This window comes from Megalopta genalis, chromosome 3 (genome assembly GCF_051020955.1).
Source record: "Megalopta genalis isolate 19385.01 chromosome 3, iyMegGena1_principal, whole genome shotgun sequence".
NCBI lineage: Eukaryota > Metazoa > Arthropoda > Insecta > Hymenoptera > Halictidae > Megalopta > Megalopta genalis.
The window spans coordinates 11,031,720-11,048,318 of NC_135015.1; the positions used below are offsets into that span (position 1 = coordinate 11,031,720).

General features: G+C 37.7%; 1 protein-coding gene across 4 annotated transcripts in view; it reads right to left on the reverse strand.

Annotated features, from left to right (window-relative positions):
- LOC117229670 (uncharacterized) overlaps window positions 1-16,599 on the reverse strand; it is a 447,677-nt gene that overhangs the window by 250,229 nt on the left and 180,849 nt on the right. The gene's annotated exons all lie outside the window — the stretch shown is intronic.

Genomic DNA, 16,599 nt, shown 5'->3' on the forward strand with positions numbered 1-16,599 from the left:
AATTCTCGAGTTTTGCCTCTCCCGTTTTCACAGAACTGTCCGATCGTATTTTCTAGATCGTATCGCCACCTTGCTAATTATTAAGCGTGCCTAGGCGGTTTTTCGTTGCTCGTTAAACTGGTCAGTTGTTATTTTACTTTTTGCCGTCTTCCGTTCCGCAAACTTTGAGAAACTCGACCGGCTGGAACCGTCTGTTCGCTAAATTTACGCGACGCCGCGCCGTTGTATTGACCGAGCCCATAACTTAAAGCGGATTCTTATACAGCAACGAAACGAATATATTAATTTCGAGTTTACGCAGACTTTATCAATGAAGATTTAAATTTAGATTTAGCGAAAATTTTATTGCGATAGATGACAGTTTTTTTCTAGTATTCCAGTAATTCTAGTATTCACGAGTAAAGTTACCTAATACAACTAAAACTGCGGACATGTTAATTACAACTAATTAAAATTATTTAGGAGAGAAACAAGACTGTTAACCGATGACTTAAATTTCCACTCATTTAACATATGTTATATCGACACAATTTGATTTTCGACACAAAGTAGTCAACTTTGCGAAAAATCACCGCTTCAATCGATTGGTATCGAACGAGAAGAAAGAAAACACCAATTAAAAGATCTGTATTTTACAAAGAAATGCGAAATCAGCAATCCGATGATTTAAACTCCTACTGTTGCTTAATTTCTTTTCTTTTCCTGTAAACTTTGTTTCTTTATCGCAACTGAACAGATGTCTTCCTATATTGTATACTAATTGCGTTTTAACCGTATAACGAGTAAATAACTGAGTAAATAAATAAATATCACATCTCACCGAGACCAAAAGAAGCCCTTCATGTTGCATGTAAATGTTCACGTTCGATCCACCGACGACAAGATTTTCTACTCCGAGCGGATGATATGTAAATTTCGAATACTGGACTTCAACATTCGCTAATAAGGATGATCATGATGATTGAACGTAATTGGCAGCGATCTCGTAACCAATATAAGATCAAAGGAATTAGAATTTTTGAAGCAACCGGTACCTTAGTACTATCTGCGGAACAGGGTCTTGAGAATCCTCAGGCGCGCGCGTAATTGGTACCGTGTCGATGTCGAGGGCTTCTTCTGAGCCGAATATTAACGTGCCACCATTAAGGGGAATTCCGCGTATATCTCGGCTATGGAAAATTCTCTCTCGGGCGAGTAGAACGGAATCGATAAATCGCCGCGGAACATTTCACGGTCTTGCAAAAAGTACGAAATTATTTCCTTGGATGTTCGCCGTACCGAGAATATGAAATCATCCTGTGAACGCGCGTCTTTGAGGCAAAGCGCAACTATTTTGAAGAGCTAGAACCATTCTTGTATTATTCACGAAAGCGGGACATTATAGTCATCGTACGAACACCTGGTGAAATCTACAACAAAATTATTGTTAAAAACAGCTGGAGAGATGTGTACAATGAACACGAATGGCTGCGAATAAATATAAAAGCGGTGTAACTTTTTTTAAAACTGGTCTAAGCGATTTGAATTTTTTTGTATACGTTAGAGGGATTAGTTCACTACACAATTACTAAAATATTATATTTAATATATATTATATTATATATTATTATTATATATTTATTATATATTTATTATATATATTTATTATATATTTATTATATATATTTATTATATATTATTATTATATATTTATTATATATTTATTATATATATTTATTATATATTTATTATATATTATTATTATATATTTATTATATATTATTATTATATATTTATTATATATTATTATTATATATTTATTATATATTTATTATATATATTTATTATATATTTATTATATATTATTATTATATATTTATTATATATTATTATTATATATTTAATATTATATTTAATATACAATTACTAAAATATTTTAAATTTTACTGTTACTAGGAATGGAAAAAGGTAAAACTCTCGTTTTTTCACTTTTTCACGCGAGTATATAATGAAAATTTAAAAAATGCATTCGGTACTCCTCGATAACTTGTACGCGTGTTGAAAATTTCATTGAAATCGTTGATAAAAATGATCGATATAATTCAATTCGTGGGCAGAAAATGAGCCACAGACGACGGCAACGGTGTTAACAGTATGAAAATCTTTCCGAGTTAAAACGCCTTGGGATCGCTATTGGAGCGCAAAGCGTTGAATGCTGGCGGACCTTAGTTCCGCGAGCGGAGAGGTTCGGTAACGAGTGCGCATCAAAAATTTACAAAAACGGCCACGCAGCCTCGGAGTTCTCGTAAGAGTTTCGACGGTGCTCCGGCGGTCGTGCTTTTTGCCACGCAGAATAATTTACGAGGAGATAAATATTCAAGCCCCGTATAATCGAATTCACCGCGTCCTCGGCGCGATTAGGAATTTACGAGGACAAAAACACACGAAACATTTCACGGGACGAGTCCGGCGGACCCGAACGCTCTGGGACTCGTTAACTGTCCGGTCTCTTGATTGCAGGTTGGTCGGATCGAACCGGCAAAAATGATGTTCGCCGTTGGAAATCGTTTGATCCGAGGACGGCGCGCACTTTGTCGGACGTTGCACGGCCCCGCAACGACGCCACGCCATGAAACTCGCCTTTCAAGGGAGCCCAAAGCCATCTCTGCGCTGCGGATTAGGTAATCTCGCCGTAAAAGTGACGTAATTTATGAAGCTACTTAAATCCTGGCCCTGGGTATAATACTACCCCGCAACGAGCTGGCTTGCTCTTCCATACTCCTCGGACGAGATGAACTCTTCGAACGAGAATTATCGTTACGCAGCCGGGGCCGAGTTCACCTTTTTCCCTTCGGTCGGCCGCGTGTGAAACAAATGACCCGGCAAGCTGCTCATATTTCCAGCGGACCGAGATTTTTACTGTTAAAAAGCTAACTTTAGGAAGACTAAGCTCCGAGACGCTAAGCAACTTATCCGCCCACCGAGCCAGTCGCTTCACCTGTGCTCCTTTCCAAATATATTAGGCTGATAACTGAATTCCATGCAAAAATAGTTGCGGTTCCCGTAGCTTGGTACGCATGATTCTGCAGCCGTGGAAAACAGAAATGGTGTACACTTCGCTCATAACTCGTTGGACAGTTATCGTAGTAAAAATATGATAACTGTCCGATGACTTCTAAGCGAGAGTGTATGTCAAAAAAGTTAATTTGTGGCAATGAACGATGAATTATATAAGAGTTCTGTAAAATACATTCATATACAAAATTGTTATGACTCTTTTATGTAAACCACTTTCAAGCTTTTACTTAAAGTAATAGAAAGAAAGAAAATAAAATAATAAATAATAATAATAATATGGTTTAATGGTACTCAATAAAGCTAGCAAAAAATTCACTTACACCACTTTTGCTTTAAACTGCTGAAATGTGTGTCGACATCTTTTAAAACAGTAATGACTCTAAAATTGAAGGAAACAATTTGAATTTTTCTGCGATGATAAAACAGCTAGTTTGCTAGACAATTTATAAAAAAATATTTGCGAGTATTGCAGCTGGGTGGAATCACATAAGAAATAAAGGAATCGCGTTAGTCAACATTTTTACAGTACCGTACATCTCGGTAACTTGTATGCATGATGACAAAACGTCGTCGAAATTAATCTGCGATCAGAAATAACGTTGCTATAAGTTACAAACAATTAAATGGGTTAGAATCATAATCGTGTAAGACGCATTAATATAATTATGGGATACCCTTTAGATTACATTTTAAAACAAGTCAACATTTTCAAAAATTTTATTTACGCCACTATGATTCTAACCCACTCAATTAAAGATTCCAAAAATCGGAGTTTTTCACATAAAAAAAGTTGAACAACGTTGACATTTAAACCAATTGCTATTTTCGTAAAAATATTTTTGCACATTGTCCAGCTAACTAACCCCTTTATCATCTGAAAAATTTCAACCCGTTTGGCCCAATTTTAGAAACGTTATTCCGTTTTAAAACGTGCTGTGTGCCAATCGTAAAGCGCGAAGTACGCTCTAATAATTCGTGCAAATGGTTGTTGCATTTAGGTATTGCGTCCTTCACGTCGAGGAGAATCGATTTTGCTATTAAATACTAATGACCGGACTGCGGATTTTATGCATTTACGAGAAAAATGAGCGCAAGGTAATAAAAATATTGCATATGAATGGCTGCATTTAAAATAGTAATGTAACGGACATATTTTTCCACTGAAATTTAAATGGCTTTTATCGGAATCCTGACAGTTTGAAGCGATGGCATTTATATTGTCATCGATTAAAAAATTGCTAGAATACTCTCTTTTATAGTATGCAACGTAGTGAAAAAATTCGGAGACTTTATCGGGCTATATTACCTCGAAATAAGTTGAATGCTTTCTTAAATTAAAATGCGTCTTAAATATGCGATCAGATTCTGCCGTAGCAGCACGCTATTACAACGTAATTCGCTTCGTTTTCAGAAACGTCATTCGTGTTCGTTAATACACATGTTTTCCTGTATTTAGAAGCAGCAAAAAATCCGCGGTCTAATAATGAGTAATAGCCGCAGCAATTTTTCCCAGCGTGGAACTTTGGTAATCGTAGTTTTTGATCGCCGAAAGCATTAGTTATACGAAATGATTCAACTTTACCGCGGACTCTGGACAACGCGTATGCGGCAGAAAGACAAATAGGCGAATGCACGCCGAAACAAAAATATACATTTTAATGAATGTACTTCGCAACATTCCCCGGTAGAAAAATTGCGGTAAAATTAAAATGGCAGAACGTCACTTTATAAGGGTCGGGAAGTAATTTACTGCCGGCCTCTGTGCGAAACAACAACCGCATACAGAGATTCAAGACATTTGTATGCGTCACATTGACATTATCTTACTCTGTTTTATAACTCTTGCGGTACCGTTTTATTAACTGAATCCTAAAGATGACCGTTTGGAAAACGGTTTAACCGTTTCTGCTTTAACGCGTACTATAGTTTCATAATAAATAAAACGGGAATAATTTTGCATTTATCGATTTACACATGTATCTGACGGTTGAAAAAAAAATACTGAAAAGCAACTAAAATATATGTACGAGTGTGCTGCATTTGAGCGTATGCTCAGCTACAGCGAAAATTATATTCCGAAACAATTTTATTTAACTCTCATTCGTCCTTTATTTTTCCAATTTAATACGGTCTCTGTAAAAACCTGTTCGTACACCTTTTAAAACGGAATAATTTTTTTGTGATGTGAAATTTGATATTCTTGTATTCTTTCGTTTCTGAATAAACAAAACTTTTTCATTCCTTCGTTTTGATTATTTTTCAGTTTAAAAGTTCAATATTTCATATAAAGTTAAGTATACCCGGAAACAAATGAAAGACACGCCAATTTTATTCAAAATAAACAAAATAAAGGAATAAAATAGTTTAACATGTTCGACAAATATAAAGTTAATTATACCCGAACACGAACAAACGGTACAGCAATTTTATTCGAAAATAAACCAAATAAAAGAAATAATTAAATATGAATATGAAATAAAAAAATAATTGAATATGTCCCATTGGATAAATGTAAAGTTAATTGTGCCCGAAAACAAATTGAAAGCACGACAATTGATCAGTCCGCGGTAACCGTCTCCTAATTATCATTCAGAGACAGTTGAAGCTATGTGAAATTGATAAAACGAAGAATGAGATTCGATGAACTATATCATTTCACGCATGGAAGCTAGGAGAACCCAAGATTGTACTTGCGGCCGTTGAATAGCTGAGAAACAACGGGAGGTATAAAAAGCACTGTGCGAATAGGAGATGTAAGTGGATGTTTAATCCCGCATAAAAGGAAACATTTGAAACAAGTAGTACTTTCCTCCACACGCGCGAACGTTGCAGAACCATCTGGAGGAGGATATTTCGTAGGGTTACAACGTAATATAAAGAAACGCCTAGACGCGCTGAAACGGAACGGTTTTGCAATATTCGGAAGAGAATACGAACGGTCGGCGCAAAATAGCGAATTTAAGAATAACACGCGGCTACATTTCGCGCGGACCGTTAAAGCCGAACGAACATTCTGTACGGTCTCCGCGTTTTATCGCTCCAGAATGTCTACATCCTCGGAAGTGCACGTTATACTGGATCGCGGAGCACTGGCGCGCCATGGCGCCGCGTGCTCCTCAAGATTACCATCATAATGCAGCGTAGAAAGAACCGCGAGCCATTAGACGCCAATTTTTATGCGTGTCTGTTACATATAACCGGCCAGCTCCTTCGTCTTACCTTGTGCCCTGAAAGCCTGAGACAAGAGGATGCGAAAATTGATCAAATCGGAGGATGTAGGCCTAACACCTCGCTGTGTATAAAAATCGATGAACAGTTAGAAAAATTTCAAAAACGTCCAATACATTTTTTTCTCATTTAACAATTGATACTTCAGAGGAGGTTTCTTTCAGCTGAAACGGATATATCGTATTTGCTGATTTACTTTCGAATTACTCAAAGAAATATATTTATTATCCGTTCAAGAGTGGGCTTGTGAAAAGACGTAGATAAGTAGAATGGGATTGGTTATAGTCAGACGTGCACTGTGCTGTCGTTTCCCATTTAATTAGAGTTGTATCACATCTTAATTTTAATATTTAATCATTTTATTTAATCCTTTTTATTTCCATGCTGTTTCATATTTTTTTTGTATTTTGTTTAGACTGCTATCTACTGTTTATTTATGAATAAATCGATTATACTGATTTATCGATCGATGAATCCTATGATGAACATGTGTTTGCACTGCGTAATTCATTTTCAAGAATAAAAGTGGACTTAATTGGTTTCTGAACCGTCCGTATATGTTAATTGTACGCATATCTATGTGATTAAAATAACAAGGCGTACGTTGGAACAGCAGTTTTCCATGATATATCCAAAATTTGCGGTGTACCAGATTGTATACGCTGTATTGAAATTATTTAAAATTAATTAAAATTATTTACCACGTTGCTTCCGCCCGCTTTCACATTTGATCCCGGCCCCCGCTACGATTTGTCCACCGAAAACCGTGAATATCTGATATTATTTCCAAGTGGATCGCGTCTCGTTCCCACAACTGCGATTTCAATCCTTCGAATGGATATTAGTTGGCGATGAAAGATCACTGTTATCTCGGAAATTCCCCTTATCGAGGATCCCGTGACTTTTACGAGCGTCCATCAATGTCGCCAGCCTTTCGAGTCGGCAATCTCGAATTAACGAGGAAGCGGAACGATTAAAAAATACCCGGAAACCACGGATCCGAAGGAAAGAGGATGGACTGTCGCGCGGGGGTGGAAGGGGGTCGCAGTACGCAGCGCAGGATCATGAAAGAACCAGCCCTGAGCGATTTTCATAGAAATTCCCGAGCCACCGGTAATCATAGCAAAATTAAGGTCATCCATCACCCACAGGATCTATTCTATTCCGCTACCTCACTTAATAGTATTCTGCTGAGCGACGTAATTTCGCTCGGCGCGCCTCTCATCTGTCCGCGCGTATGTAAGGCGCGCCGTAGTCGGCAGACGGATGAAGAAAGATCGTGCAAGATGTCTCTCGTTCGCCGCGAACGAATTTTCGAGGCGCGACACCTGCCCGCGTAAATATTTAAACGTGCCGTTTCAACAGCTGTGTATACAAATAGACGGCATTCAAATAGTCGGCAACTAATAGAATTATCCGCGTAACCGAGGTCAAATGAGTTTTTAATGAGCCCACGTTTCTGTTTCGCCGGCGAAAGGTATTCTTCGCGGGGAGAGTTATACATGCAAAAACGAGCAAGCCAAGTTTACGTGGTCCGACACTCTTTGCGGAAGAACTTCAAAGCACAGCTAAGAACCGAAGAATTAATTTTTACGTTACTGCTTACTGCATGAAATACGGTAATTCAGGGAATGTGTGCATTACGCTCGGTATTAGTAAAGTGAACCGTATTATGGCAAAACGTAACCGAGGAATTAATTTTTACATTATTGTTTACTGCATGAAATACGATAATTCAGGGAATGCATTATGCTTGATATTAGCAAAGTGGGCCACATTATGGCAGGACGTAACATTATACACTTCGCCGACTGGTGGCACTAGGTTTCATAGACGCATTGAAATTCGTAGTATGGAAGTCTTATAGAAACATGAACGCATTATTTTCAAATTCTGAAAACGATTAAAGAGAGAAGGAAGCTATTTTGATCCCGTTAAGCAGACTGCGGTTCTTTATGCAAGATTGAAGTGATCTCCAGCAATTGCAGGACACAGGAGCTAAGTGCAATTGTCTACAATTCTTTAATATTTTTAATAAATTCAAATTAATGCATCGTCGTCCTTTTAAGTATTTTCATTGTTTTACTACACATTACATGAATAAATATTGCCTTTAAGAGGCAATGATTAAATAAAGAACAGAGCAGTGAAGAGCCGAGGACATTGTAAGAATACTGTCACATTACTTTCAGTTTTTCAATATTAGAGAGAGAGAGAGAGAGAGAGAGAGAGAGAGAGAGAGACCACAATGTTATCTAATTTCTTCGTTATACAATCCAGTTTAGCTACAATAGGTACATTTATTTTAATGTGAACTAATTTGATATAGTTTAGAACGTCCCGGAGCAGACAATTGTAACACGAATTTTCGTAAACTAGTCCAAAGCATTCTCCATTCATTTTTCTGTTAACCATTTCAAAGAGACTGAAATACTCTGTTACATATCCTGGCAGCACATACCCTAATAAGGATAGAGTTATTCAGTAATTGTATCTGAAACCGTGCGAAGCGGTGTGTTATTCATTAGTATCAGTGTTGCAGCATAGCATACCACAGCACAGTGTTAACAGGATTATGTTAGGTGTAGTATTGCAGGCTTAAACAGAAATACGAGCAGCGAGACAGGTAAGTAGCGTTGATCCGGGCAGGTCTAGACAGAAAGCCGGTAAGTAGCTTTTACTTTCAGTTTTACACCTGTAATCACCGCCAATTGGGGGAAGTCGATGCGGTGAACTTTTACTGCCACTCTAAAACCGCGCAACGCGTCAAACCGTTACCTCCGACGATACTCCTCTCACTTTAGAATGCTGCAACGATGCATAGTGCATTTTAATGGTAATTGAACGACTCACGTTGAATAATACAATTACGCAATGCCACGTAGGATTGTTGTTTCGAGAAAGAGAGCATCGAATTTCTGAAAGTATCGACAGATAAAGGGCTGTTGATCTCGGAGCGATGACAAGGACGAGAAACTAATTTGAATAATAATAATTCATTCGGAGATGTTACTGACTCGACCTCGAAGTGATCTTTCGCTTCAAAAGTTTAATATGATATCCAGTTCCAGCAAATTGCATAAAAACTATTCAAAATGTCATCACAGCCATCAATAATACAAACTGTCCAAACGTTCCTTGTTTCATTAATGCACCAATTAGCTAGGTGTTCAGGTACTTAACACTAAACCTACCACGCCAGTCAAAACGATCAAACAGTTCTCCGTTCAAAATTGTTCAAGTTGTGAAGTCTGTCTCCCAGGAAACGATTAAATGAATCTTTGAATTGCCACGCTGTATATTAACACATTGTTGACCAGCAATTTTACAACGTGATAATGTGAAAGTAACGTTTCGTCTTATTTATTACATTTTTCTATACTGCAAGTACATGGCTACTTTTCGTGATTCTAAATACAGACATTCCAATCACTATATTTAACTAGCTATAATTAAGAACTGTATGTTTCTACGATTATTGCCTTCATCGTAATATCAATTGGTCAAAGAAAATTAGAAACCAGTACATAATACATTACTATAGGGACTTCAAGTCCTAAAAGATATCAATTGGTCAAAGAAAATCAAAAACCAGTACATAATACATTACTATAGGGACTTCAAGTCCTAAAAGATATCAATTGGTCAAAGAAAATTAAAAACCAGTACATAATACATTACTCTCTCTATAGGGACTTCAAGTCCTAAAAGATATCAATTGGTCAAGGAAAATTAAAAACCAGTACATAATACATTACTCTATAGGGACTTCAAGTCCTAAAAGATATCAATTGGTCAAGGAAAATTAAAAACCAGTACATAATACATTACTCTATAGGGACTTCAAGTCCTAAAAGATATCAATTGGTCAAGGAAAATTAAAAACCAGTACATAATACATTACTCTATAGGGACTTCAAGTCCTAAAAGATATCAATTGGTCAAAGAAAATTAAAAACCAGTACATAATACATTACTCTCTCTCTCTCTCTCTCTCTCTCTCTCTCTCTCTCTCTCTCTCTCTCTCTATAGGGACTTCAAGTCCTAAAAGATTGTTTATATCTTATTTCCTGACTAGCGAACACCTAAATGATCCAAAATTGAGACATCAACCTTACGTTAGCAATGCTATAAGAAGCTCGTGCACGTCGTTCGAGAACGTTGTAAAATATAAAATATTTGCCGTTCGAGAAATTATGGGGCGAAACCGTGGTTCCGCCGCGTTCGTAAGATTCGTTCAGCCGCATCACCGGCGGTTGTCAGACCTTTCGCGATGCACGCGATAGAGTCAACAGGACATTAAGGTTTCACCGGGCCGCGCGATAGCGTTTCAAGGAAAACGGCGACCCCGTGGGCGAAACACGGCGTTTTGCAATTTCCCCGTGGCCGTACAGTTTCTCAAACGGCAGCGTTCAAGAAACAGGTGGGGTTGTATAGTGTACGTAGCCCTTGTACGCTCGTGTAACAATATTTTTCGCTTCATGCCCGCCGTCTGGCCGGCCTGCTTTAGTTAACGGGTAAACTTCAGGGCGAGCTTTTCTATTTTTTAGGAGTCTATTCACGGCGCTTTTAGTTAGAGCAAGGCCGGGCCGGCGGAGGCGGTGATAAATCGTTCAACTTTGAAAAATACAGTGGCGAGAAGCGAAAGAAGGATAGCCGTAATGAACGAGCTCGTGAATGCTGAATGTTTGTTGCTTTCGGACGAAGAAAGTTTTGCGAACGGCGAAACTTTACGTTCGTAGCTCGGCCGGCCGCTTTTTTTTCTTCTCTGTTCCGATGAGGAGACAGTACAAAGAATGGTGAACCGTGGCCGGGAATTAGCGAAGTTATCGATACTGCGAAACAGGCAAACTGACAGGCTAAGTGCTGCTCTCGTCGACGTCGCGTCGGCGCGATGCATTCACGGGTTACGTCGATGAACGTCGGATTTCAGTTATCTACGAGCAGTATCGCGGGTGAATCTATCGAAAGGCCATAATGTGTATTCCATTCTACACGCTCATCCGAAATTATTGCAGCTCGTGCATTATTTTTACCTTCGTCGAGCGTATTCTATTCCGCAATTCGTCTTGCGCAAACGCCGCTCGTATCGGGTTTTCGGGCGCGCGCTGAAATTTTGCGAGCGTGAAGAGAAATGAGAACGTCTATTTGTGACTTCGCGTGGAAAACATTTTGCCGTGCGAACAATTTCGCGACCTGTAGGCTAGATGAAATATAAACAGGACCAGAGAGTGCCGTAGGAGAAACTTTGCGTAACTGGTTATATCAAGACGCGGAAGAAAGGTATTCGCGAAATTCCTGCGATCAATTTTGTTGCATATATTGGATCATTCGGAAAATTTAATTATTATTAGTATGATTATTATTACTATCATTATTATTTCATAATAAACTTATAATAATCATAAGTTTATTTATTTTAGCGTGGTCGCATTAACAGCGACGTTATTGGCGACCGCATACTTTGCAATTAATTATACATAAAGACTTGTATTCTAGATTATAATTAAAATTTATGGATTAACGAGTCATATATCGATTTATGGATTTAAAGAAGAGACGGACGTTCCCTATTTTGTCATCGTTTAGGTTCGACTCGAGGTCTCACTTAATAGAAAATCTGTTGTTTCACGAGATAATGAAGGACGATTTTTTCACGTATGAAGCAAAAAAAAGGAAAACTTTTCGAGATTTTTCTGATAGCTTTGCAATCTTTTGCTCGTAGCAGTTCCGTTTCTCGTTGGTTAAGATACTGAATCAAACGCTTTTTTAATACGCGTACAAAACGAAATTTTTTTGAAAAACGGAACAACTTTCCGAACGATCCAATAGAAGCTTGAAGCGATGTTCTTGATTTATCCATTAGCGAGTTATGGATATTTCGATCGAAATAGCGTGGCACTAACAGAACACACTTCCAATTTCAATGGAAATTTAAATATGGACGCAATTAATGAAGTTCAAACAGAGCACTGCGAAAAGGTTGAATTTAAAAGAAGTATGACTCAATGAACAAAATGAAGCTCTTTGTATAATGACATTTGAATGGAACTCATGTTACTCTCGGTTTTCTCTTTCTCATAGTAAGTACATCGTACTGATTTACACGCGTTTGATTACATTTCATGATTGTACATTCTAATTTCGAGTTCATTTACCGAAGAAAAATGACAAAGACACTTTTAATAATTGTCGCGCTGCTGTGGTTTCAGCGAATTTTTATTCTTCGTGACGTTTATCTTTTCTCCCATTGTAGAACAACGGTCACGCTTTCTCCGCGGCGTATAACAAATGGCGCATTCTTCACAGCGAGAATCGTGTTAGAATTCACCACACAGATGAGATATTCCAATGTTACCGTTCCATCTAACTTTCACGCAGTTCTCTACTTTTTTAAAATCCACCGACGTACGTTGGATTATTATCGTTCCATCATACGACTCGTTCAAGCAATTCAAAAATTAAATCCATGAATATGTTTCAAAACAGTTAATTCCATTACAACTGTTTCTACCATCATTTCAAAACACTTGATTAACGTAGAGTTTAAACACAAAGTGAATGATTATCAAATTTATAGAGAAGAGACACAATATTTTATTTTGTTTAGGTTAGGTTGGTACTTGCATAAAAATCGTTTATATAATACTTTTAAAACACTACGTTAATATAGAGTCTTAAACTTTAAAATAGCAATCATCAAATTTATAGAGAAGGAAGACTGATCATTAATTATGTAATCGTTACTTTCTTTATTCTGAATAACTGAAAAATTTGGTATTATGATAGTCAATAATAATTCTGAACAGTTTTTAGAAAATCTGTATGTATTTCATGACTCGACGGAATATCTTTTTTATTTAGGACCCTCATCTGGATCCAATAACAAGTGACGAAGGAAGATAAATTAATCATTCGTCCAAGATTGCAGATTACTGATTGATGATTAACTGTTTTTCGTGACTAACTCGTAAACAAAGCCGCAGATTATATGTATATTCGATAAGGGAAAAGTTACTTGAAAAAACCTCAGGAACCTATCCAGGTGTTAACTTAATTATGGATCACTCTGTAGATTACCAAAAGTAATCATGATTACTGATTGATTGATAGAATGTGTTCAACTACAAATATGATCACAAAATAATCGGTTACTGTCCAACTCTGCTTTCGACCGTGTCTCCTATTCAATTATACCGATTCCGTCACCTGGAATTATCTCTGCACGGCTACCATTTTCTTGAGTAAGTCATACATTCAAGATTCCGAGAACTATTTCGTTTCCAACGTATTTGGACGACTGAAAACCCGAGAAGAGTAATCGAACACTGTAAATGCATTTCAAGCGCATTACTATGCACACCCTGTCCAATATGATGAAGGGAAGGAGCCGAAGTAACTGCGCCCGGGACGCCCCGTGCATTCACGTTCTAAGCTCTACTTAGGTTGCCCGAGGAGAAAAGGTCCGAGATGGAGGTCGGGGTCTTGTCGAAAAATTGTAAGAACTTTCGCAAGGCTTGTCGAAGGCCTTTCCCAGCCACTATGAACTTCGTTCGGTATCCTGGTCGAGCAGAGGCGAGAAGGGTGGCGGACGGGGAGACGATTCCAGAAACAGTAATTTTTCTTTCGAGACCTTCCCAGCCCGGGTCCCATACCACCGATCTACACACAGGTTGAAGAGCCAGGACTTAAGTGGCCCCGATGGCGGCGGTGGCCCCTGTAAAAGCGGAAGTATGACAAATTGAAACGGCCATCGACACAAGCGATCTCCAATCATATCCGCAGCCATAAGCCGCCGTTTAACTTCGCCTTCGAGTGTGAAAACCGGGGACACGTGCAACGACCTTGTCCGCGATCGCACGTAAAGTAACGCGATACGGCGAGCCACGCAATCGGGACAGCTAGGATTCGATTCGGGATAGAAAGAAAAATAATAGAATGACCTGTTCGATGAATGAATATCTAAGCTGCACGATATTGTTAAAACGATTGTGGCGTCGCATCCCTCTACCTGAGCGCGGCCGCTAGCAATAAAACAAGTACCGTTCCTAATCCTCAAAATTCCCTAAAAATCACGCACCCCTAATAAAACAATTCTTTCCTACGAAGATCCATCTATTCCTTTCTTCTTTTCCACTATAAAAGAGACAAACGCGCAACTCCAAAAGCTCAGTCTGTCCTAAGTTGCTAGTCCTACGACACCACGCTAGTCGCGCCCGCGCTCATCGATAACAATTCAATAAACTGCATTAACAGTAACCTTAAACACGCTCTCCGATTCGCTTACCTTCCCTTCAGTGCTAAACGATCATTCAGAAATCGCTATTTAAGCCCTTGAATGGCATTATCGTGAGTGGGCTGTTTTATTATTTGGTTCATACCAGAGTTGAGCATTACGCGAATAAATATTTATCTAAAATAATCATCCGAATGAATACTTTATAGTCGAACATTTTATTCGAATAACAATTATTTATTATTTGGCATACATTCAGTACGTTATTCGAATATAATATTCAACGGAAAGGTATTTGGATAAAGAATTATTCATGAACGTATTGATTCATTATAACGCATTCGAGGTGTAACACCTCGGATTTATACAATACGAAACAATAATAATCATATAATAAATCGATTTCCGATAATTATGCAGTTTTAGGTTAAGAAAGGTAAAAATAAAAGACGTGTCTTCAATAGTAGAACCTAACCTATGAATAAGACGGGAAGTATAAACTCTACATGATTTTTCATTCTTAATAACTTGATCCCTAAAAGTATTAATATCACTGACAACAGAAACAGAATGAAATTTTGTATCGATTTGAAACAAACAAATAACACTCATATTTAGTGGATTATATATGAATCTCTTTATATAACGAGCCCGACTCGTTATTACAGCACGAGAGATTAATTAATCCCATAAAAATCCTGATCACTGAAAATCTGTTTTTAATAAATTTCTATGTTATCCTTTCGGTTTACCGATTATAGTATTTCTATTAGAGAAGTGTCAAATGTTACGTACCGGTACCGGGTATTATTTGTTAACAACATCGGTTCATTAAAGGATTGATAATTTGCGTTCTCTGGATTTAGTAATTAATTTTGCTCGTCTCGCTTGCTCGTTAAATAAAATCGAACCCTTCGGAATGATGATGTTTCAACAGCCCGACCGTGGCCGTTGTTTTCGCTCCGCGATTTCCGTTTGAAGTGACACGCAGAATGTATCGTTCCGCGTATGAAAAATACACCGCGGAACAAATATCACGGCTCCGGATTTATTGTAATAACAATTTTCAGGCCGAGGAAACGCGCAGGTAATTCAATTAAAAGTATGGAATAAAATAGCAGTTGTCTGGCAGATGTGATTAAAAACACTTTTGATTAGTACCGCATCCCCAGCCAATCAATGTGGAATCTGCTTTTGTAGTGATGTGCGAGAAACGTTGAAACCTCGCCGCGGTATGACAATAACAAAACAATTATCAATGCGCGGCCGTATCAGCGATATGTTTTATAATACCGTTTGACCGTTACATGTTTCAATTGTTGTAGCCAATTAACTGAAATGTGACCAAATCCAATTCTTTCGACATAGGAACATGTCCCAATGGAGTACTGCATTATACGAGCGTTATCAGTGCGTTCGATTATTGATGTTGATGCTTCGGCAATAATTAAACATCGTTGGATCAGTTATGTTTCTGTAAAAGTGACATTTTTTAATATTCCGACGATTCACCGTTTCGATTACATTCTTTCATAATTGCGTATCTGCATGCCGATGTATTTACCGACTGAAAGATAAACCGTGTTTAAACAGCAATACTATAGAAATAATGCGGCAGTTAATTATGCATGAAATATTTAGACTTGTTCATGTTATCTCACATATTCAGGTGAATATTAAATACGCTTGTTATTTAACTCATGCGAACATTTTCATACAAACTCTCGGATATGTAAATAATTATTATTAACTCGCGAATCAACATGGATAAAAGTTTTCTGCACTAATTCCAAAAAGCAAAGTTCTTTTAATCTTGCTGCATGTATGCTTTAGACTGCATAAAATCCGCAGTCTATTTATTACAATAGAACTTCAACAAAGGAATTTATTCGATTGTTTCTTAAGATTGGGAATTCATAATTTCAACAATTTGAAAATAAAAAATAGGAGATCGCTCATTTTCATCGGCATGGTGAGTTTAGTTAACCATTTGCACTGTAACAGTGAGTTAGACTTGTGATAAACATTTCGTGTAAGATCTACTAAAAATGAAATTTGTTCTACATCGAAACAAATTG